Source organism: Carassius gibelio, chromosome A13 (assembly GCF_023724105.1).
Source record: "Carassius gibelio isolate Cgi1373 ecotype wild population from Czech Republic chromosome A13, carGib1.2-hapl.c, whole genome shotgun sequence".
Classification (NCBI taxonomy): domain Eukaryota; kingdom Metazoa; phylum Chordata; class Actinopteri; order Cypriniformes; family Cyprinidae; genus Carassius; species Carassius gibelio.
The window spans coordinates 3,460,945-3,487,322 of NC_068383.1; the positions used below are offsets into that span (position 1 = coordinate 3,460,945).

General features: G+C 36.9%; 1 long non-coding RNA gene across 1 annotated transcript; it reads left to right on the top strand.

Moving 5' to 3' along the window:
- The first annotated feature begins 16,904 nt into the window (after positions 1-16,904).
- Positions 16,905-26,378, top strand: LOC128025897 (uncharacterized). Its single transcript, XR_008186282.1, has 4 exons — positions 16,905-17,166; positions 23,164-23,263; positions 24,999-25,080; positions 25,422-26,378. It is a non-coding gene; the product is annotated as an uncharacterized LOC128025897 (long non-coding RNA).

The window sequence follows — 26,378 nt, forward strand, 5'->3', positions numbered from 1 at the left end:
TGACATTTAGCCACAGTTTTGTTTTTAAAGGTGGGTTAATTGAAAAAAAAGTTGACATCAATTCAAAAGTATTGAGTTTAATTGAGTCTAAAACAACTGTTTTCTTTTTAAAATGTAATTTATTTCTGTGATCAAAGCTGTATTTTCAGCATCATTACTTCAGTCTTCAGTATCACATGATTCTTCAGAAATAATGCTGATATGCTGATTTTCTTATTATCATTGTTAAAACAGGTGAGCTGCTTGGTATTTTTGTGGAAACTGCAAACCAATTGCACACCATCCCACAACTCCAACCTCTTTATTAAGTTTGCAGATGACACGACTGTGGTGGGTCTCATTAGCAACAGAGATGAGACAAACTACAGGAGCGAGGTGAGCCGCCTGGCCGGGTGGTGCAGTGACAACAATCTGTCTCTGCACGTGGAGAAGACAAAGGAGATTGTTGGAGACTTCAGGAGAGCACACACTCAGCACGTTCCTCTGACCATCAACGGTGCGACTGTGGAGAGAGTGAGCAGAACCAAGTTCCTGGGTGTGCACATCACAGAGGACCTCTCCTGGACCGACAACACCGCAGCACTGGCCAAGAGATCACAGCAGCGTCTCTACTTCCTACGCAAACTGAGAAGAGCCAGAGCCCCACCCCCCATCTTGTTAACCATGTACATGTATCATTGTGTGGTATGGCGCCTGCAACGCGTCCTGCCGAAAGACTCTGCAACGCATAGTGAGAGCAGCTGAGAGCACCCTCGCTCCAGGACATTTATGCAACCCGTCTCACCCGAAAAGCCCTCTGCATCACAGTTGATACTACCCACCCATCACACAGCTTCTTCAGCCTGATGCCATCAGGGAGGAGACTGCGAAGTCTCCAAGGCCAGAACCAGCAGACTGAAGCACAGCTTCATCCACCAGGCTGTCAGGAAGCTTTACACACTCCCGAACTTGCCCCCCGTCCCTCTTCTGCCCCAGGCACCACTGAATTATTGACTCCCCCCCCACCCCCCCCCCCCCCACACACACACACACACACTAATATACGATTACATGCACCAGTCACTTTGTGCAGCATTGGTCTGCTCACTACCTCATTCACAACGGAACTAACATCATTCTACTACCTCATCAGTCAGTTAAATAAAATAACTGCTCTTGAGCTCTTTGTCAATTTATCAGACTGAATAAGCTTCTTTTTTGCGCTAAAAATCTTTTATCTGCACTGTTGTTCACTTCACTGATTTGCACTCTATCTGCCATATGCCTTGCGCTGCTTTATTTAACCTTATTTTTAATTTTATTACGTCCTTATTGTGTAGTTGTTTCTTATATTTTATATTTGATCTACATTTTTAGTCTCTACTGTTAATGTTATCTGTGTGCACCGGGGATCTGAGAGTAACGCAATTTCGATTCTCTGTATGTATGTACTGTACATGTGGAAGAATTGACAATAAAGCAGACTTGACTTGCCTTGATATATTTTTTGGATCATTTGAAGGTTTGAAAGAATTACTTTGCTGAATAAAAGCATTAATTTCTTTCTTTTTTAAAAAAAAAAGGTAGTACTACAGGTCAATGTTTTTTGTGGTGGTTGAGGAGATTACCCTCTTCTATGTAAAGCGCTTAGAGAGCCTAGAAAAGTGCAATATAAATGAAAGGAATTATTATTATTATTATTAATGTTTTTGTTAATTTTATCTTTGTCTGATTCACTCTTGTGAACTTTGGTGAATCCAGTGATTAGTTCTTCAAATGTGTTTGTGTCTGGCCATGACTATCCTGTGCATTCTGGCTTCTGGAAGTCACACAAGTTGAAAACATTTAAATCACATTAAAGCTGGTTAGAGGAAGCAAATGTCATTTTTGCACGCGGTATACACTGGATGTTTGGGATCGTTTTGTCTGAGACTGCACGTCTCTTGTATTCTTCTTTTGTAACATTTCTCTTTCTCTCTTAGTCTCTCAGGCCTCTGTTGGCGCTGTCACATGGTGTTAGTGTCTCTGTGCTGTGCCAGCGGAGCTCTGGAGCCAGCACTGTAAAAACACCAGGCATCATTTTACTATTTAAAAAAAAATTGGCCATGGTGTGTTTAGAGGGCTGTGAGCCGCAAGCTATTTGTGTTAACCGATCAAATGATTTAGTTTGTCCTGCTTTAGTGTCCCCATCAGCACTGTGATATGCTCCTCACCATTTAACGGTTTTAAATTCAAAAATATAGCTGAACTGCTTAAAGGAACAGTTCACCTAAAAATAATTTACTAATTTTCAGGCCATCCAAGATGTAGATGAGGTTGTTTCTTCATGGGAACAGAGTGGAGAAATGTCGGTATCAAAGGTCTCAATTTGCATGTTTCGGATTGCATCCAAGATCATCTCCAACAACTGTGGCCCATACCGAGGCTGCATTCTTCAAAATCCGTTTTACCATGCTATTTCAGTAGAGGTAAACGCTCTAATGTTGTTTAAAGCAACACAAAATAATGGTAAATTCCCTCTATTACTTTGATAGCGTGCAGTTCGATTTGAAGAAATGTACTTGGATTTAGTAGCATTGAGTGGCGACTGCAGGACAGAAACACTGGTTGCTTTGTGGCGCTGGTGAAGAGTTTTCTCTGCTCTGAGACTTGAGTTTCCGCATGGATAGGCCACATGAACCGATGGGAAGCGAGGTAAACATGGAGTGAGATGTGAGGATCTAAAGTAACCTCTGGTAATGATTCTGCCGTCATCCCACTCAAATACTGGCATTGACTACAATGATTCAGTTTGTTTAGAAGACTGGAGTGTGGCGAAGTTAGCTTTCTGTTATTGAACAGGACCTTCTTGAATTTTTATTATTTTTTTAAATAAGCAGCATTGTGTGTTTTGTACTTGAACAGTAAGCTGAACAGTTTAAGGAGCTGTTTAGGAATGTACTGTAATGTCATAGTTTTATGGACTCTATTATGATGCTAAAATCCATGATATTCTTCGCATTTCTATAATATGATATAATTGATGATATACAAATTAAATAAATAAATTTATGCATTTAGTAGACGCTTTTATCCAAAGTTACGTATAGTGCATTCAGGCTATCAATTTTTACCTATCATGTGTTCCCGGGGAATCAAACCCCCAACCTTGCACTTGATTATAATATGAATGTACTTAAACAGTATACTATATATTTTTTTACTTTCTGAAACAAACAAACAAAAAAATCACCATTGTTTCACCATTTGCACAAAAATATTATGCAGTACAACTGTTTTCAGCATTGATGCTAAGAAATGTTTCTTTAACATCAAACAGCAGAAGAAAAAATTATTGATTTCTGAAGGATCATGTGACACTGAAGACTAGAGTAAAGATACAGAAAATTCAGCTTCGCATCACAGGAATAAATAACATTTTAATATAGATTCAATTGTAATAATGTTTCACAACAATATTCATGTATTAACTGTAATAATCAAAGAAATGCAAATAAAAATGGTGGGCATAAGTGATTTCCTTCAAAAACATTTTTAAAATCTTGCCGACCTCAATCTTTTGAACAGTGGTGTAATTTTTTAAGTCTTATGATGCCACCACAGTATATTTTCGTAAGGGTCAAATCTAATCAAATCTCAGATCTTGAAATATTCCAGCATCAGAATAAACACATGGCAAACAGGCACGTCTCCTGTAAACATGATCTCTCCTCTGGCCTCCTTTATCTGTCCATTCAGAGACGATTGTTTTTCCATCTCGACACGGGAGCTCCGTCTAAACACTCACAATACCCACCAGTGTGTGTTTGTGATACGTACGTGCTCTTTATACATGTTTGTTCTGGCACAGAAACAAGAAGGATGAAGACAGAAGGAGGGTGAGTGTTTCTTGTGTCCTGGCATGAGGGGTTAGTGTTCTAATTTTGTGGTTTTATTATTGTCTAAATGTTGTTTAATGTGCCTTTGACTTGTAAATAAAACACAGTGTTCTTTTGGATGCATGGGGTTTGGTTTGGCAGCCAGACAAGCTGCGTAGAGCTATCTGATATTGTAAACACTGTGTGTTTATATCACTCCGTCAACATGGTGATGATCGTGTGGAAGCTTTATGTAAATCACCGCTCAAGTTTGATTTGTTGAAACCATCCATGTGTTGTAGTTTCCTAACCTCTCTCTCTCTCTCTCTCTCTCTCTCTCTCTCTTTGTGTTTTTCATGGCACCGGATGGGCCCCAAGCGGAAGCGCAGCGACCAGAAGATCTGAAGTGTATTGTGAACCGGGGCCCTGGATTAAGTGTACCAAGGCCTAAATGCAGGGCTTTTCTCTGAGGGATTAGGCCTGGGGTCCTTTCCTTTGCCTCTGTCAATAAAATTCATCTGCTCTGAAGCGTGATGCTTGTGTGAGTGTATGGGACACCACACAATCTCCTCAAAGCCTTAAAGTGCCCATATTATGCTTATTTGCAAGTTTGGGGGTTATTATTTGGACTATAATACTTTTACACGTTTTAAAGTTCAAAAACATTTGTTTCTCATGATCTGAGCTCTTGCACGTCGGTTTTTGAGAGAAAAGGTGCATAAACTCAGATCAGTGAAGCCTACGATTAGCCACTTCCAAAAGAAAACAAAAAACCTGTGCTAACTGAAAGAAAACAAGTTGTTCAAAAGATTTAATCCAGTTTAGAGGTAGAGCAATTTTTTGTAGAGTGGTCCCTTTAGAACAGGAACACCACATATGTAACAAGTTGTGGGGGGGGGGGTGTCCTAAAATAGTGCAATCATTTTCCAATTATGATTATTATTTTGATTTATTTATTTATTTTTATTTTTTATTCTTTTGGAAGTCTGACAGTTTTAGACAAACTAAAAAAAAAAAAAAATCCTCTCTAGGTCAAAATGACCAGGTTAAAGAGATAATTCACCCAAAAAAGAAAATTCTGTCAACATTTACTCACCTACATGTTGTTCCAAACCTGTATGACTTTATTTTGTGGAAAAAAAGAAGATATTTTTGTACATACAGTGAAAGTCAACATTAGACCCCAAGATTATTTCTAATATATTCTTTTGTGTTCCACAAAACACAATAATGCAGGTTTGGAACAATATGATAATGAGTAAATGATAGACATGCTCAACAAACAGAACTAACAATTATTCCTAAATGTGTGACTGCATCATATAATAACTATTAATTAATAATATTGATAGTTCATCGTCTAGCTGACTACGTCTTGTGTTATTTTTTTTTTCTAAAATCCTGTCAAACGTGCCCAAACTGACAGTCACCACCATAAGCTACTACTAAATATTGTAGAAACATAATTTTCTGTAAAGCGCTATACAAATAAACTTGAATTGAATTGAATTGAACATGCTTAAATTTTAGATCATTCATTTACACAACAGCTGTGTTTTGGGGGGCTTGAAAAAGCAAAATGTTGATAACTGGTTTAAAAGTTGTTGTGTGTTTGTGCGAACGGGGAGTGTTTTGCGATCATTGTTATCTGAAACTTCACCAGTTGTTGTGGTTTAAACATACCCTCATAAATGCTGTCAGGAGTGTGTCGATGATGTCTGGGTAGGCCGCTCACTAGTGTTTGGAACAGAATTGTGGAAAATAAATATTTTCTCTCACTGTCCTCAAAACCTCAGGTGAAGTGGAATGGGCTTTATATTTGAAACGCTGTAAATCTCGCAGCGTTGTGAATGCTGCTGTTGTTCTCTGATGCCTGGCGTCTGTACTGAAGCCCTGCCGAGTCTCAGGGAGAGCTGGCCTGCGCTCCACACAGAAACCTCTGTCGATTGCAGATTATAAAATCTCAGATGTTTATGGTCCAGTGCGACACGTTATGTTTTGTGTTTTTTTAGCTCACAAAACCTGATGAATTGGAGATTGGGTTAATATACGCTTGTCTTGCTTTGGTAGTGTTGTAATGGTGACTCTCCTGGTTTCTGTCATGGATCAGTGCAATTGTTCTGTCTGTAAAAGCAACAAGCGTACTACTGTTCACCCTCATAAGTGATTTTTTCAGCTGAAGATGTGACTCCTTCTCCCTCCTTGTCTTTTTCTCGCCTCTTCACACCTCATTTGATGCTGTAAATGTTCTTGGCTCGGCTCTTCGCCCAGTAAACGCTGCTTCTGCTCATGAAAAGTCTGTAATCATCTGTTATTCCAGGAACTGCTATTGTTCTGTGAGTTTATTTTCCAACCTTCTTTACGATATTTATTTATTTAAGTTTATATTCCCAGTAGATCTTATTATGAGACTCGTGTTAGTTTATTTGGGTCCAGTTGCTTTTTTTTTTGTTGAGAAGTATAATGATGCATGATAAGGAATTGCAATCAATTTGATGTACAGTATATGGGATAGACTGCCAGAAAAGTGTGGCCTTTGAAAATATTGATACAGTGTTGTAAAGGACATGAACATAAGGGAATTGCAACATTTCACAATTCAGATTTTTTTTTCTCAGAATTGTGTGACATAAACTTGCAATTGTGAGAAAAAAATAGAGATAACAGTTTTTATCTTGCATTTCTGACTTTATAACTCACTTTTTTTTCTGAAAAATCATTTCCTGAATTCCCTCTCAGAAATGGACGTTATTACTTGCAGTTGCAAGGATAAATCACACGATTCTAGGAAGAAAATGTGCATAGATCACAATTCTGACTTATCTCAAACTTTATTATTATTATTATTCAGTGGCAGAAACTGGCTTCCATACAACACACACACAAACAAAATAAAAACATAAACAAATAAATAAAAGAATAAAAAAACAATGACAGCCAGTGGGATCCAGTGTTGTTTTGGACCCCGTTGACTTTCATTATATGGATGGAAACAATTAAAACTCCACTGAAGAAAGAAGCCATACATGTCTGAAACAGGTTTTTGGACATAAGAGTGAATAAGTGATGACAGCATTTTCATTTTTGGGTGAAGAGCTGTCCATCAATCATCAGCAACAGCAAAACATGTTTGCCATTTAATATGAACACGATGGCGGGAGGTGGAGCGGTGACATAACATCAGTATTCAGATCATGAATGCTTGTGGTCGGCCGACCGCGTGTTTGCTGTGTCCTCATTGTGTGTAAATCATATAGAGACTGAGACATTTACTGCCCTTCCTGATTTAACACACAGTTCAGTAATGTCAGAAATACATCCTCTTACTGTAAATTTGTACTGCATTTATTTGACACATGAAACAATCAGATGTGCTGATTTACTAAACACTTGATGAAACGGTGACTGGTTGTGATGTGGCACAGATTTCAGGACCGTTCTGAAGTCTAGACTGTCTGTAACTCTGTTCGTTTGTATCTTCCAGAGGATGGGTGGAGTAACTTTTTGCCTTTTTCCATTTTCTTGTCCAAAACTCTGGCTGTAACCGGACTGCTTGACCACAGACTCATCAGCACCCTTGGATGGGAGAACTGCTGATTTGAAGAAACGTGCAGAAGTATTACTGGGTTTTCCTTCAAAACAATCAAATCAGACTGATGTAAGCAATCCATGATAGACACTTTTAAGATGAGATTCATATACGTCCATGACCAATGCAAATATTCGACTAGTCTGACCTGATTGAGTGAAGTCAGAGCCTTTCATTTATTGCAGCATCACAAGTTTGACTGTTCAAATACATTCAGATCACTTGTAGGCTTCCATCTGTACCTCGAAAAATGACTGGACCATGGTACAATGATATATAGCATTGGTACTGTATTTACATGGATCAAGGTGCTTAAAAGAAAAGGTTGTGATCTCATTGTGTTTTTGTGTTCTGAATTAAAATGAATATGGTAATACAATGCATAATAATAATAAACAGTAAAAATCAAATCTGCATGTATTATTTTATTTAAAAAAAAAAGTGTTCTGTTCCCTTTCCAGATAATGTTTGTTTTAATAATTATTATTTGCAGTAATTTCAATAACCTTTAAGTGCCAAATAAGAGCCAGTTATTTTGTTTTCTGAAACATCTCAAGCTTACTATTTAATTTTTCATCATCAATATAATATTTAAATACAAAAACACGTTTTAGTTCTGTTACTTCTGCTACTCCTACATAGCAATAATAGTAATAATAATAAAGAATTATATAGTTATTAAAATATTTTTTTATAATGAGTAATATTTAGCTTGACACTAATATTTTAATAATTTGTTGGTTTTAGTATTCTAAATTTCCAAAGACATTTATAGAAGCTATATATATATATATATATATATATATATATATATATATATATATATATATATATATATATATATATTTTAATAATATTATTTTGTTTATTTTTCATCATGTTGGTTGGTTCTTACTCTGAATGAAATTTTATGAAATACATTTTTTCTATACCTTGTTTTTTTCCTTTTGATATCAGCTGTTGTATGTAAATTCTACTTAGAAATCTGTGGTTGGTCCAGTTACATGTAAGTCAGATGACCTCTTTCTATCTAAGTGGGCAGATATCTCAGTCACAGGTCTGAGGTTTGTATATATAAGATAAAAATCATTTGTAACCTGGCTCGGGTCTAATGTTTGAGACACTGGTTTCTCACTTTAGTGTCTTGGCTGAGGTGGTCTAACTGAGCTGGAATGGGGATTATAGTGGTCTTAATTAATACAGAGAGGAGACACGCTTCATTAAACATTAAATCCCACCACCTCAGGCCCGAGGGAAGCCAGCGGATCAGACCCGTCCTAAACCTGCTTCCGCACGTTCATGTGGTTTCATCTGCGTCATAAAATTATAAACTACTTTTCCAATCACTGTGCTACTGTGAGAGTCCAGAACGACTCGATCATCACGATCTCAGATGATGGCATACAGTTCAGTCACTTTATCATTTTAATAAACAAGTCTGCTTTGAGAACACAACTACACCAATGAGATTAAGATTCAGTTGTGTTCTATTTTATTCTTATGTAATTTTTTGTGCAGCCTTGGATTGAAGCATACTGGACTCTTTAGTTTCTTATCACATGCCAAGAGCAGTCGTCAGTTACTTCATGATCTCTTAAAGTTCTCATACAGCTTTCTGAAGAATTTTCTGCTTGTAAAACACATTGTTATTCTGAGGTGCAATGGAGTTTATTGTGATGGACTCAAATGTATGTATTTCTCAAATATAGAAGTGAAGTTATCAACATTTAGCAGAGCATTGACCTATGACATGCTAATATTGATAGTATGTGAACCACAACTCAGAATATCCTAACTGCTAATTTCAGTGCATTTTAGGGTGCATATTTGTCCTTTTTTGCAGCTTAATAGTGCGCATAATTTTATGGAAAAGAGGAGTCCATATATACTGCAAAAAATCTCTTGCTGAGAAAGAAAGCCTTGCATGCAGGTTTGGAATGATACAAGGGTGAACAAATGACAGAATTATCCGGGTTTGGCTGGTTTGTTCCTTTAATGCTGATTTATGTAATGTCAAGTTATTGTTTTCTAACATTTGTTGAAAGAAATGCTCTGTTTTTTCCATGTAAAGGGCCCGGAGTCTGATGGAAAAATTGTGCAGAGCGATTGAGTTTCAACGCTGCCGGACTTCTCCAAGCTTCTGTGATACAGAACCGAATCTGAGAGCTGTGATGAACCTTAAATCCAAGCATATATGGAGTCCACTGGCCAAGGTGAGCTGCAGATAATGCTGAGGATTTGTCTGCAGGGCACAAATACTCTTAGCTGCTGTGTCTTTTGGACAAGACCAATCCAGTGGCTTTGAGAGGCAGATTATCCGGAGACGTTTCTCTGCCTCCCGTCTGGGTGCGTGAGTGAGTCGTCTTAAGGAGTCTTGCAGCAGATCAGTTGCTCACACACTGTGTTCCAGAGCAAAGCCTCACACCTGCCTTGCCAAACACAACAGACGTCACGTCTGGACGCTCGCCCTCCCTCCATTGTGTCTCACAGAGCTGTTTTCTCTCAGCGATATACATTAATTTTGGCTGCTTTACATTTATTCTTGCATTTCTACTGCAATGTCCAGATCAAACTTAAACCCAAACCTTTTTTTAATATTATTATTCTGTTATAATTTTAATGACAATTAAACACAACATTTCTATACATTTCACAATCAATACATTTGAATATTTTACTGTTGATGTTTTTTTCTTAAATGTGATTTTCATAATATTCTCAATGCAATAAATAAAAAAATAATAATTTTTGAATCCGCATAAATTAAAGCCAATTTTGACAGCCACTTTAGAAAAATAAAACCTATGTAGTCTGTTTTGTTGTTCAGGCACTGTACAAACACTCTCAGAGTGTAACATGACTGATTTTATGCTCACACAGGTACTACGCTGATATGAAGCTGGATACTACTGGTCTATGTTTATACATATCATAATAATAATACAAATATGGTTTAATTTGGAAGATTTTTAATGATGGATGTTGTGGATGTAGTGTAGGGTAGATAAAAACAAGGGCATCGGACAAAACCTGTCTGGTTTATATTTCACCTAAAAATCCATTTTTTTTAGTATTATTTGTTTGACATTATAATCTTGACAATTAAGCACATTTCACGCAAAAATCGAATTATCAAAATTGTTTGAAAATAATCAAATTACCCAATTAATTCTTATTACAGAAAAGCAAATAAATCAATTATATAATTTTAAAAAAGAACAATTAATTAAAATATGTTGTTTCTTTAATAACGTTAAAACAATTGAAATTGAAATTAATTCTTATTGTCTGTAAACTTCAAACTAATTTAAGAAGGTCAGTGTTTATATCACAGCACAGAAAGCATTTTCTCAGAAAATATTCCCCACTCTGACTGTGGAACGAGAAGCCACAAATCCAAATACCAAAAATAAATAAACAAATAAATAATATGAAAAAACTGAACGGTGGGCTGCCTTTTTTTTTTTTTTTTTTTTTTGAGTATGTGTGTAATAAGACAAAAAAATAGAAGGCTGAAAAATGAAGAGAAATAAATAGAGAGAAACTGGCAGAAATCATTATTTCACTTGGCTGTGAGCGGCGCTGTAACGTTACAGCCCAGTTATTATCCAGGAATTCTGAGCTGAGGAGACTGAAATCCTTGACGCCTCTCTTTCTCCTTTGCCTCCTTCATATCCAAAGCTAAAAGAGAATTAGAATTTACTTACAAAACCCCAAAGAATTGTGATGTGCGGCCAGGGGGACCATTTCAGGGGATCTGTGGCACCAACCATGTTCAGACCACAAGAAACCAAGAAAAAATTTGGGGTTAAATAATGGAAACCAAAATCAAGCCTGAAGATGAATGATATCAAGAATTTGATACTCTAGAAAGGAGGAGAGGAAGTGTTTAGTTGTGGTTGTGTAACTATGATGATCGTGTTTGTACAGTGTATATTCAGGCTGGTTTATGGGAACGCCTGGAGCTGAAGGGTGATGAAGGCCTGACTTCCTCTTTGTGGTACTCACTGGTAAACAAGAAGAAAAGATCAGTTGAGCAGAAAAACACCAGTGATACAATCAAAATGCATAGAACTGTATTGATGAAGGGCCAGAGATGTTAGAGGGTATGAAATAAATCAGGCCTCTTACCATGGTGCTTTTTCGTACTTTCTTTGTTAGTGTTAATGTAACCCTTCCCTTTCTAGTCGCACCTCTTTGAGTGGGATTCAGACCAGCATGATAACAAGGATGCTAAAGATGAAATCATGCCTCTTAAGGCAAAGGGACTGAGGTTTTACCTGCAGAGCTCTAACTAGCTGGCCTCCGTTACATCAACGTACAGTAACTGGAACTGTTAGTCATGTCTCATTTTAACTTTGCCAAAACTAATTATTCAGTAGCTGATATACTACGGAGCCCATAAAGGCACATTCTAATGGAAAAGTATTTATTTTTATTTTTTTCGTTCTTGCAATTTACTTTTGTCATTCCACTGAGAAACCCCCTCCCCCACTATGTGTGTGTGTGTGTGTGTTTTGTTGCTGTTAAAGCATTGAAATATAGTTTATTTTCATCACCACTTTTGTGCTTCTTGTTGGTAAATGCAACATTTTTGCTAATTAATGCAAAGTTTATCAGAAAAAAAAATGCAACTGAATGAAAAGTTTATTGGGCAAATGTTTTGCAAATGCCAAGCTTTTTTATGGAATGCAAAAGTTTTGCAAGTGAATACAAAATTTCATGGTAGAATGAAAGTTTGCAAATGAATGAAACATTTCTTGGGGAACGCAAACTTTGTGCAAACAAATGCAATGCGTCTTGGTGGAATGTAAAAGTTTTGCAAACAAATGCAAAGTTTCTCATGAGAATGCACAATTATGCAAGTGAATGCTAAGTTTCTTAGGTAAACAAGTTTTGTTTGGGGAACACAAAAGTTTTGCAAACAAACCTTTGTTCTCCTCAAAGAAACATTGCATTCATTTGCAGAACTTTTGTGTTCCTCTCAGAAACTTTGTATTGATTGGAAAAACTTTAGTGTTCCACTTAGAACTGTTGCATTTGTTTGCAAAATATTGATATTCTCCAATGAAACTTTTGACTCACTTCTATGGTATGGTTCTCTATCATAGAGTAGAGTTAAAGTACAGAGTTATACATTGAAAGGGGGTGATCTTTGAAAGATCAAATGATAAAATGAGACATGAGATCTCTTTTGAAACTTTAGAAGAGATGTGTGTGATTATTTGGGGCCTTTATCTCAGGAGAAACATCTTAGAAGCAGATAATTTGGTAAAATGTTAAAGTGGTCATATGACGGTTCTGTTGGGTTCGACTAAGGATTTAAAAGGCTTTGCATTTGATATTTAGTGCATATGAATATTTTATTAAATCTAATTTACATATTCCGTATTTTCTTTCCCGGGGACCTCAAGCAAATAATTTCAGAAATGTCTTGAATATAACATAGAATAATAAGCTTTGCAGAATGATAATCACTGAACATTTCCTCAACTGTTGTTGTCATTCTCTTCAAAATGAAAGCTTGAAGTTTGGTTTGTGGTAGTTCAGAACTGATGGTTTATTTATAGTAAATTGATAATTCATTCCTTATTATTTACAGTATGGAACGTTTGTTCTCATCTGTTGCCCAATGTTGAAACTCACACTCTTAAAAACTCTGAACCTTTCTTCGAACCGAATCCAAATGAGCGTTATCCATAATAACTGAGTGAGGAGTCATACTAACCCCTCTTGAAGTTTTCTGTGTGAGTTAGATGAGATTAGCTCATCTTCTCTTAGCCTCTCGTGCGCCAGGCGATCACTTAGTGAGGATGTGTGGTGTGACAGTATAGTTTCATTTGGAAAGAAGGTGAGCCCAGGACTATCCACAGACGAGACGATGAAGAGCATCTGGACAACACCCACATCTTCCTCCTTTGTCTGACCACATTAAGTCTTCAGATCGTGATAAGATGCACTCACCTAAAAATTTGAGCGCTTATAGTCTACATAGTGGCTGAATCTTTCTCACAGAGTGCAGGCCACAAAACCTTAATATATTGTGACATTCTACATCAGACAGTGAAGAGACAGTATTAATCACAGCAGGATGGATTGTGGGTTTGTTTAAGGTTAGAGTCGTGCCAACTCTTACCCCATCAAATACCTTTCTGCATAAGAATGTAAGGACAGTAACTGTTGTTCATGCTCCCAGGATGAATCACTTTCTAACACTGGACTGATCTAGGGACATCTGCCTCCGTGTGCCAAGAGACTGCAGCACCAGCTCGGCTCCATTCAGCTGTCCGTCTGCTGGAGAAAGAGCATTTCTCAAGCTACATTCCTTCTATTCAGGCAGACAGTGTGATGTGCTTCTGGTTTTGTTCAGGCTCTGGCACACAGGAGGTTAGGAGAACAGGCGCTCTGACTGGGATGAGTTATAGTGGGTAGAGCAGGAGTTTAAATGAGTTTGATTATTTAACTCTGCACTTTCACATCTGCTGCTGTAAAACACACATGCTTTCATCATTCTGAACTGAATGCTGAGAGGGGTTACAAACATAGACTAGATTTCTTTCTGTTTCAGTTGTGGGTGGTTGTCAGGGCCTTGCTATGCCATTGCTAAGTTGTTCTCAGTGCATTAATATGGGCTTGCAGGGTTGTTGTTTTTTAATGTTAATATGTTCATTTGTGGTTGCTAGGGTGTCCTGTGCTATTTTTTTGTTATCTTGTTTGGCTTGTTCAGGTGTGTTTGATAAGAGTTGGAGTTAAACTCTGCAGGAAAGTGGACTTCAAGGGCCAGGGTTGCTATTTTGTAAGTATGTCACTAAGAGGTTAGTAGGTTGTTAGTTTTGGGCTATTTTTAAAGTATTATTCAGTATTTTGCTTAAGTGTTACTAGATTGCTCTGGGCTTTTTTTCGAAGTATATTGCTATTAGGTTGCTAGGTTCTTTTGGGTTATTACAACGCAGTTCCATTTGACAGTAACTAATACTGTAACGCATTACTTTTTTTAAATAAATTAACTCTCCATATTGTGCAATGTCCGTTACTTTTTTTTTTTTAATAATTAATTTTGACTGAAGTGCAGCCTAACCTGTTTGCAGCAGTGACGCATTGTAGGATTAGTGGATGCCAACCACTGTAAACATGAAGACGCACTATGGGCATGTTTACGTTTATTCAAGTATGTGCGGCAGTCATGGCAAGAGCAACACGAGTTTCTCAAAGTGGAAATATACTCATTATTTCACTTTAGTTGAGCATAAAGACAAAAACCTTTTATGTTTTATGTAATGTAAGCTGTGTCTTTCTGGTTCGAATGTCCTATCCTAGCACACAAATGTCCAATCCGTGCGCTCAGATTTTGTAAACGTACCCTCGGTTTTTTAATCTGTACCCGCAAATTCATAATCTGCGCGCACACTTTCGCAATCCGTATATAATATATATGTATGTTTCTCTAAATTGATTCTGAATAATTCAGATTTTCATTTGTTTATTTCAAAATGTTTTGTGTTATGTTGTCCATTGTTGATAGTTTTCATACTTAAGCTGTGAAAGGAACATTTTTAAGGGCTCAACACAGCTTTTATGATGCAGAAGCCACTTTAGTTTTTAATTCTGAATATATTATTCAGGTGTTTTGTTATTTATTTCAGAAATCCTTGTGATATACAATATTCAGTTTGTGTTGGTCTGACTTAAACAGAAATACTTTCTGTTTTACTTTGTGTTTGTATAGACCATAATGCATAAAAGCGCATTAATGGGAACATTAAAGAAAGTTCTTTAAAAAAGTAACTAAAAAGTTACTTTTAACAGTAATGCATATTTCTTAGTAACTAGCACAACACTGGTGTTGTCATAACGTTTGATTGAAAATGTTTCTTTTTTCAGACACCAGGAGCCCAAATTCAGACCCAGAACAATAAAACCCACAGAAGAGGTGGGAGTTCAAAGGAGGAAATCCTTATATTACCAAACTGCAGTGAGAGGAAGAGTAGATATAAGTCATGATCTGCAAGATTAACCACAATCTGATGTGATCCAACCACCTCAGAGAAAACCAGTGTTGAGCTGCTGCAAGAGCTTTTGAAGCACAGCAGCTGTAGTCAAGGAGTTCTCGTGTGTTCGGAGCGGGATCGCGAATCATTTGAGTCAGTTTGGAATTTCGGAGCAGTTTCGCGAATCATTTGAGTCAGTTTGGGGATCGCGAATAATTTGAATCAGTTCGGGAGTTCGGAGCGGGGTCGCGAATCATTTGAGTCAGTTTGGGGATCGCGAATCATTTGAATCAGTTTGGGAGTTCAAAGCGGGTTTGCGAATCATTTGAGTCAGTTTGGGAGTTCGGAGCGTGAATCATTTGAGTCAGTTCAGGAGTTCGTAGCTGGTTCGCGGAAGTTTGGAGCAGGTTGGCGAATCATTGAGTCAGCTTGAGAGTTCGGAGCGGGTTCGCGAATCTTTTGAGTTAGTTTGGAAGTTTGGAGAAGGTTCGAGAATCATGCGGGTCAGTTTGTGGTTCGCGAATCATTTGAGTCAGGCTGGGGATCGCGAATCATTTGAGTCAGTTCGGGAGTTCGTAGCGGGTTCGCGAATCATTTGAGTCAGTTCGGGAGTTCAGAGCGGCTTCGCGGATAATTTGAATCAGTTCGAGAGTTCGTAGCGGGTTCGCGAATCATTTGAGTCAGTTCGGGAGTTCGGAGTGGCTTCGCGGATCATTTGAATCAGTTCGAGAGTTCGGAGCGGGTTCGCGAATCATTTGAGTCAGTTCGAGAGTTCGGAGCGCTTCCCCAGACAGCACGCCAATAAATACGCATACCATACCTCAGCTAATTATATGTAAGCGTGAACTCGTTGAACAAGTTTCATATTTCCTGTACTGTTTTTTTCCAATCACTAACCCTAATCATGTGCAGTAGTGACAGTGATGCAAGATTTCAGATTTTTTATTTTCTTTAATTTCTTTATAAATAATATGGGTGATATGGAGGCTATAGCTTCACGTTATGCATATGAGCCTACATGCCATATATTGGGTTCATTATTTGTTGGCCTTCTGACCCATTAGTGCTTGGCTTTAGTGCTGTATGACTGACAGACAGCTCATCATCTCATGGCAGTTTGGAAACAAGGGACTGCAGGGATGTATAATAGGCCTGTCACTCTGCATGACTGACATACACCCATTCTGTGGGAACCACAGGGCAGGGGGCCATTTAGTTTGACAGTCCCAGGATGGGATGGGGCATATAGTGAAATGGGGTGGATTTATATGTTTGTCACTTCACTGACCCTGTGGCGTCCCGGACAGGAAGCACATTGAAAGATGAATGGAGATATCATGGCAATAGATGCTAAGAGGAAAAAGAGGAGGGGCTGGTTAGTGTGATGAGATCTAATCTATGCAATTCCTTTTCCATCCTTCTGACAGATTTGTCTGTGCTTCTCCAATAGGGTAGAAAAATCACAAATGAGATGCTGTTAATATCTCAATTGTTTCTCGTAGACTTTTGTCCTCCGCTTCTTCGATGTTAATTTTCAATAATAATTTTGTCTCTCTTGTGTATCTCAGTTATAGCTCACATTGTGCTCTCATATATGTCAGATTTTTTCTGAAGTCCCTTCTTAAAAGAGCATCACTAATTAGCAACAAAACTGATGGATCTCTCCAACCAGGACTGGCTGAGCAGTGAAGTCAAGCAGCCTGTTGGAGACAGCAGCATCCACTGATGGAGAAGGTCACATGAGGTTTGACAGGTTTGATGGTTGTCTTTCTTTCTCTCACCTGGTTTTATGATGTGGTGGAAATTAGAACCTGCATTACGAAGAGATAAGAAATTCACTTAGGTCATCAGCTTTCCCCAGGTGGCTTTACGGTGATTATAAATGCCAGTGATCTATTTAACGTGTTGTGTTTGTGTTGGCAGTATTTTGTAGTCACTTGCAGTGTTACTTGAATTTCTGTAGGGAAATTCCTAAATGGAAACCCTTTGTCTTGCAGTCTTTCTGTCTGTTTCTCTGTCTGTCTTTCTGCCTGTCTGTCTGTCTGTCTGTTTTTCTGTATGTCTGTCTGTCTGTCCTTCTGTCTGTCTGTCTTTCTGTTTGTTTTTCTGTCTGTCTGTCTGTCTGTTTTTCTGTATGTCTGTCTGTCTTTCTGTTTTTCTGTCTGTTTGTCTGTCTATCTTTCTGTGTGTATGAACGAACTGAGTCTTTTCAAAATAAACTTTAATCGGATCGCGAATCGCACCAAACGATTCGTTTACGAATTAGAATGATCCGATTGCAGCTGTTCTGGAGTCGACCACTCCTGATTCAAATGAACCGTTAAGTGCGAGTCTAAAGAAGTAAGAACCGGCAGATCTTGTGAGCGCGCGTGCGTCTGATGTTGCTAAAAGTAAGTTATTAATGTCGAAATTTAGGATTAATTATTGTAACTGAAAATCATATTTAGGTCAAAATTGTCAGTTGTTTGGGAACTAAATCCGCTGTAAAGAGTGATCTGTTTAAGCCCACTGAAATGCTCCAGTGCAAACGCAGACACATCAATCAGCGTCTCTGTGTTTTAGGTTAAAAAATTAAATTAAATAACCTTAAACTAACACAGATTAAATAAAATAACTCATGCATGTCCAAATTCCCCGCTCCCGTAATATTAACAGTTTTATTAAAATTCTACCATGACATCTGTTTTTATATTGTGTATTAACAGTAACGTTATACATATGTATATTGTTTGGATTAACTAGACGAGTAACGTTAGACAGACATGAATGTTTATTCATAACAGTACTGAAAATAAGTAAATATTGTAGCTGATGCTAAATGTCTAGCTAACAAGCTTGCTGGTGCTAACTTGAAGTAATTTTTATAAATAATGTCCAAATATTTTTATTCAACCACCTATATATATATGTATATAGATTACATCTAGGGACAAAAGAAAGGATGTGATGTTCAGAACATGGTAACTAGTAATTATCAAAGAGGGGAAGAGATGCACCCCGTTTGGCCAGGGGTGTTTTTACACCACAGACAAGGTTTGAGAAGGAAAAAATCATTATGAAAATATAATTATATATTCCTTAAAATGTTCTTCCTAACTTCAGGCCTTATTATCATGTCATATATAACTGTGATGTTCTGTAAAACCACAAACTTTAAAACACTTTCACAGATCACAGATTCCAAAATAATATTTAGTAGCACAACTATTAATAGTTCTAATAATAAATCATCATATTTTCATGATTTCTAAAGATCATGTGACACTGAAGACTGGAGGAATGATGCTGAAAATACAGCTGCACATCACAGAAATAGATTATATTTTAAAGGATATTAAAATAGAAACCATTATTTTATATATTTTATTTTGATAATTTAGAATTATTACTGAAATACAACCTTTTTTGTTTCAAACAGTTCAGTGAACAATAATAAATGAAGTACCTGGAGCTGACAATGAAGTAAATGTATAATAATTAGCAAAGATGGTTAATTTAGCGCTGTAAACGCGCGTGTGAGGGGCGGAGACGCGCCGCGGAGCGTCCGACGCGCGTGAGGACCAAACACAGCAGAACGGTAGGAATCACTCCTCTTATTATTTCTCTTTTACTATAGCGATTTATTTTTAGACACGTGATCTGAGTCTTTCATAGATTTGTAGAGTTATTAGAGTATAGAGTTAGAGAAATTGAGTTATTTTTTTTTTTACATTCTTTGGTCGAAGTTTTCAGATCGGCACTTCGGAGCCTGTTCGCGACTCGGTTGATTCAGATCGGCACTTCGGAGCCTGTTCGCGACTCGGGTGATTCAGATCGGCACTTCGGAGCCTGTTCGCGACTCGGGTGATTCAGATCGGCACTTCGGAGCCTGTTCGCGACTCGGTTGATTCAGATCGGCACTTCGGAGCCTGTTCGCGACTCGGTTGATTCAGATCGGCACTTCGGAGACTGTTCGCGACTCGGTTGATTCAGATCGGCACTTCGGAGCCTGTTCGCGACTCGGGTGATTCAGATCGGCACTTCGGAGCCTGTTCGCGACTCGGTTGATTCAGATCGGCACTTCGGAGCCTGTTCGCGACTCGGTTGATTCAGATCGGCACTTCGGAACCTGTTCGCGACTCGGTTGATTCAGATCGGGACATCGGGGCATGTTTGAGATTTTTTTAAATTCAGATCTGGACATCGAAGCAGGAAGTGTTTGTCAAACAGTTAATTGGTGATAAATGAATATTTGGACTTGAGGCTTTTTTTTACTTGTCGATTCAGCATGTACATGGACCCACACACAAAGGTGGACACACTCTAGACTTAATCATCAGTAGAGCTCTAAACTTTTCATCCATTGTTATTAAGGACGTTATTCATAATCGTACTGAAAATAAGTAAATATTGTTATATATATATATATATATATATATATATATATATATATATATATATATATATATATATATATATATATATATATATATAAATATATATATATATATATATATATATATATATATATATATATATATATATATATATATATATATAGATTACATCTGGGGAGAAAAGAAAGGATGTGATGTTCAGAACATGGTAACTAGTAATTATCAAAGAGGGGAAGAGATGCACCCCGTTTGGCCAGGGGTGTTTTTACACCACAGACAAGGTTTGAGAAGGAAAAAATCATTATGAAAATATAATTATATTTTCCTTAAAATCTTCAGGCTTTATTATCATATTATCATGTCATATATAACTGTGATGTTCTGTAAAACAACAAACTTTAAAATACTTTGTTCTTACTGGTGAAAATCAGATGGTCATCTCTGTTTTCTCTCAGGTACATCACAGTGTAAGCTTCACAGTTAACATTACTCTCATCAGTGTAGTCCATATCAACAACAAAAATATATCTTGACTCCATATAGTGGTTATTTTGGAAAAAATCCCAGGTATTTTGAACAGTAGAATTATAAAAAAAAAATACAAAATAAAAAGATGTGCTAATATAAAATAAAATGAGCCTATATAAAATTGCAAACATCTATCTTTCAGTACTTTTTTACTTAAGTACATAAAAAATTTAGTACTTTTGTACTTTCACTTGAGTAAAATTGAAAAAGGAGTACTTTTACTTTTACTGGAGTAATATTCTATTATACGTATCTGTACTTTTACTCAAGTACTTGATTTGTGTACTTTGTCCACCACTGGTCTGTATGTCCTTCTGTCTGTCTGTCTTTCTTTCATTCTGTTTTTCTGTCAGTCTGTCTGTTTTACTTCTGTCTGTCTGTGTGTCTGTCAGTCTGTCTTTCTGACCATCTGTCTGTCCTTCTGTCTTTCTGTCTGTCTGTCTAATTTCTAACTAATAGTTTATTGGTAATAGTAATGGTTCAGAGCTAGTATGGGTATTTTCTCTGAGTTAAAGTATGAGTTGCACTTTTGTTTGAGTCCACATTCTTTATTTCAGACATCTTTAAAGTGCACTTCACTCCCAGACTCTCACATCAGGCACATTTGAAGCAGTGTGAAAAAAAGTTTTCACCCTTTATGTCTATTAATATTATTCAGTGAGAAGCTTTATGTCAGCGGGGGCTGTCATTGGCCTCCTCCTCCCCCGTTCACTTTTCAGTGGTTAAATTCCACGGAAAATTGGATGCCGCTAACCCTCCCCCCTCCCCCCACCCTGTGGAGAGGAGTGCAGATCAGGCACATTCCAGGGGAAAGCTGTTTAAGTCCCTGCCATTGATTTGGCGGAGGACCTCCTGACCTCAGGAATACATTAGCAGATTAGGCGTGCAGACAGTGCACACAGAGAGCTGCTGACATTCACACCACAGTTAGCACAGGACCCCCGCCTCACCTCCACTGGCTAGTCTGCCCTGTCTCTACACGACATTCCCTGGCCTACGGGTCAAATATGTGTGGAAGCTTTGGAATAGGGGAGCAGTGTGTAGTTGGCTGCCAGCTGGAAATGTGGCATGTTTGGATGGAGGCTTGGTGTGATTTTATTGTTTGTGTGTGTATATATATATATATATATATATATATATATATATATATATATATATATATATATATATATATACAACTAATAATTAATATGAACTAAAGCTTAATTTTATATATATATATATAATTCATTTTTTTAAGTTGATTTAGTTTTGTTTATTTTATGAAAAAGCAAAATTATACCTTAGAAACTAAATGGGGCTTGATTTTATCTATTGAGAACTGATTGAACAATGAAAAGTGAGGGGAGTGGTATAAAAAAGGGCCTTGTCATTTGAAAAGGAAAGGCATTTAGAGGCAGAGAAAAATTACCATTTGTTGTAAGCTGTAAGCATATTTGAACATATAACACTATACATTATAAACTAAACACATACACTAACACTATAACACTATTTATAACAATATATGTGTTAAATCATTCACAGTAAGACCAGGTACATGCATTAAGAAAGTAAAAAAGCTATTTTGATTTGCAGAGCCCATCATAGGACTTGATTTAAAATTATTATATTTAAAAAAAATTATAATTATAAAATTATAATTTCAAGCCTTCGTTCTTACAGTTTTTCTCAGTCACTTTGGTGCATTTCTCAAAACAGAAATGAAAATCTCAAAACTACTTGTACAACCTCCACATCACCTAGTCATTTATACACATCACAAAACCAGTTTCTCATTCTTTTGAACAAATTGCTTTTGTACATTCATGCAATTGATTATGCACATTTATCTGCGGTTTCCTTCATTATCAGTTACTAATGTCATGTCGCTCAAAATGTATTATATAGTTTTCTGTGTATAGTCTTACCCCTCAAAACATCTAGTCTCTAGTTCATCGTATAAGTCATCTAGCTGTCATAAAATGCCAAGCACATTTTTTTTTGCACATTATTATTAGACTTTTTGTCAATTTGGCATGAATTGTGCAAGTGAATCTTTTTATAATGAAGATAATGTAGATGATAAACCAATCATAAACCATTTCTCTGAAATAGCTCAAAGGTTCACCTCATGAATCTTCAGTTAGAAATAGACAGAGGACAACACAAGAGTTTCAAATTCTGAAAATTGACTTATTTTCATCTTTGTGTCCATATTTATTTTCCCTTTTCTATATCACAATGACATAGTAAAGGTTTTTTTTTTTTGGGGGGGGGGGGGGGGGGGGTTTAGACTAGTAAAAGTGTAACTGGGAATTCTATCCAGTCTCTTTCAATCAATATCATACATACAGTAATTTCTAAATCTGTACTAAATGGATATATATCATACACAAGCATATGAAAAACTGTTCAATACAGTAGTTTCCATCAGAACATCCCTCCAGAACACTGTTAAATTGACAACATGACTAAGCGATTTGACTGTCTTTTCCGTAAACTATGGCGCAAGGACTTGTCATTCTGACGGCACTGATATGTTCATTGACACAGATATCTATTTTTGAGAGATGAACTAAGGATTTTGAGCAAGATATTGGCTTTTGCAGGTAATCCATGGTCTTTTGCTATTTGTACGAGTTGTTTTGAGAAATGCACTTTCTGTTTTGCAAATGTCAAGGATGATTCGGGAAATGTACCAAAGGGACTGAGAAAAACTGTATCGTCTCAGCCCCCTTCCTCTGTCTTTTTCTTTTTCCTCTGTCTCTGATTAAGAGGCCCAGTCTTTGAAGCTGTGAATCAGGAAGGCTGTTAGTGTGTTTACCCACTGACTCCCAAATCTTTGCCCCATTGTTGCCCCTCAGATGCCCCTTGGTCTCTAATCCGCACCCGGCTTAACTACCCACAAACAGGAGCCAAAGAGATCCGGATTTCATTTCCCCTGAGCCTGATGTGAGCCTGAGAGTAAGTGAACACTTTCTTATTGAGATCCATATGAGCTTTTTAAACAGTGAGGTGCTACATGTGTCCTGGCATGAAATATGAGTTTTTGTTGTATACAAATCACAATGGTGGCAAAATTAACATAAAGGAAAAGCCACAAATATGGTCTCATTTGTTTCTCCTAGAGGGGTTAAATGGAGAGCAAAATGAGACTTTCAGTAAAGTTTTGTGCTTCATAAGTGTTTTTCTGGGAGAGAGACTACAATAATTTCACAGGTGTCTCCTCTAGAGAGTTTTTTCCCCCAATTTTCGGAGCAGGTTTGTGAATCATTTGGGTCTGATCGGTACTTCAGAGCATGTATCGCAAATCTTTTTTTCTGATTTATTTTTTTATTTTTATTTTTATTAAACAGTACAAAACATCAAACCATTAATTACAGTTATAAAAATGAAAGAAAGAAAGAAAGATAGAATATACAAACATAATTAATTTGTGGTTTAACTATAGTAACCATGTTTTTTTTTTTCACCATAAGAGGACACATAAGATGAGAACGTGGTTTTCACAGTTTTATGATTAACAGAAATATGGCTAGTTTCTATACACTTGTCTAGATCAATTTTTGTATAAAGAAACTATAGTTTCCAAAGTCAGACAAGATTAATATGATTTTCAAGGGTGCAGAATTAGCAGGGATGCTATGAAATGTCCCTATCAATATCCAGTGACTACTAAATTGTACTTTTTTGATCAAAAAATGTAATGTCTGTTGTCTGCCTCCAATGTCCCCACCAATGCCAAAATCAAACCTATACCCTTGAAAATATTGATAATGTTATGATTTCTGTTTCAAATAAATGCTGTTATTTTGAACATTCTATTCATCAAAGTATCCTAAAAGAAATAGCAAAAATATTAAGCAGTTGTATTAACTGTTTTCAAAACTAATAATAATAAGAACCAATATTAATAATTGAGCAGCAAATCAGCATATTAGAATGATTTCTAAGGATCATGTGACACTGATGTCTGGAGTAATCTATTCTTTTATGTATTTTTTGTCTGTATGGATGTCCTTTGGATAGACTGTTGTGACAGTCCTGATGTTCACGGCTTGGTGGTCCCACCAAGACCCTGGACTTTTTTTTTTTTACACCAAACCACATGGTCCGACAATCCCAGCAGAAACTGTCACTGCGGGAACACATCACCCGCAGACCAGACAAGCTGGCACACAGATGGACAGCTCACCCAAATACACACAAAAACACAATCCCACATTATCGTGATGGGGTCATGCCCGGTGCTATTGTGAAATCAATGTGCTAAAGCAGAAAAAAACAAAGATAAGAATAGAGTCATTAAATAAAGTGCAATCCCAAATTGTATGACCACATTGTTCCATTACACATTCATTTTCTGGGAATTAACAACTGCATTATATGTCTCTGTCAACATAAAGCCTTTTGAGTTTTCTTCTCGTAAAGACACTTGCTGAGACATTCCCACTACTCTGTCCAGGTGCAGAGTTGGGAAATTTTGCTGAAAATTTGGGGGTCAAATGTTTTTGCAACTCTCAAAGGGACACAGAGTTTATAAGTCAATAAAAGTCTTGTGATTTAGCAACAGCAACGAGTAAAAGGCAATGTGAGTCTGACTGCAGGCTGATGGAGTTAATCCTAATCTATTCTCTTATTTACAATGTCAGTTAGGCTGATTATGATGGTTTTGTAATCAGTATTTTTTTATTTTTAGAGAGCAGTTCCAGATCTGATTGGATGGTGCCAGAATGTTCGGGAAATAAGGAGTTAGATGTAAACATGATTTAGACTCAATGGTGAGTGAACAGTTAAAAAGAAAAAAAGCTATAAAAGTTTTCTACCAGTTGTCTGTGTAACCAGTAGTTTACTCCAAAGGCAAAAAAAAATTATATATATATATATATATATATATATATATATATATATATAGTCTTTGTTTATACTTTTGTTTTTTCACATTTATTGTGAAACGTGTGTTAATACATTTGAAATCTTTATATTATTTTATTTAAAATTTCAGTTTCTACTTGAAGTTTTGTCATAAACATATGAAAAAAAGAAAAAGTTTCCTGATATTTGCTAAGCTGACATTTAGCTGTGAGAATCTGTTTTAACTTTTTTTTTTTTTTTTTTTGAGGCTGTGGGGGTTGATTGAGAAAATAACAGGGTGACTTTCCCAAGCATCCATCTGTGAAGTTTCAGCTCTCCTCCAGCTCCTGAGGTGAGAAAACCTTAACGCTTTTATTACTTTAAATCTGAGGAATAATGGAAAACAAACAACTGATCATTCGGCTCTGGAATATCAGAGTCTTTAGTTTACCATCTCCATTTGTAGAAGCAGAGGCTTTGATTGATTGCTGTTTACATTCTGAGGTTCAGTCACATGTTTATGTCATTCTGCTGTTAACCTCCATCTTTTCCTCACACCTTTACAAACAGTACAGCAGTGATACCATGGTCAACAGGAATTTAACAAAATCTCTCTTAAATGCGTTCCCCATCTCTCTGTCGGTGTGTTTTCACTTCTCGCCCTCACCGTCTCTGTATAATGTGCTCATGGTGGCCCACTGCTGTGGCCAGTTGTGTGTTGTCACAGTAAATTACTCTGACACACTGGAGGAGTGATGGCTCTCAGTGGGTGGGATGAATGGAGAGGGTGTGTGTGTGTGTGTGCGTTGTGACAATATTGGGTTTGATTCTGGCCTTCTTCACAGGACATCCATTTCCAGCAATCCATCTGGACTCTGCAGGAGTTTGTTTTGTTTAGATCGAGCACAATTAGATCTTGATTCTTCCATCATAAATTTATGTGACGTATTCTTACAAAGCGAGTTTGAATTTAAAAATTAGGCATCATTTCATGAATTTATATAAATATATAAATATATACACTACCATTCAAAAGTTTGGGATCAGTAAGATTTTTAAATGTTTTTTAAAGAAGTCTTTTATACTCGTCAAAGCTGCATTTATTTGTTCAGTACAGTAAAAACAGTAAAATTCTGAAATGTTATTACAACTTAATAGACCTGTTTCACTATGAATATATTTTAAACTGTAATTGATTTTGGTTATCATTTATTTATAGAGTCAT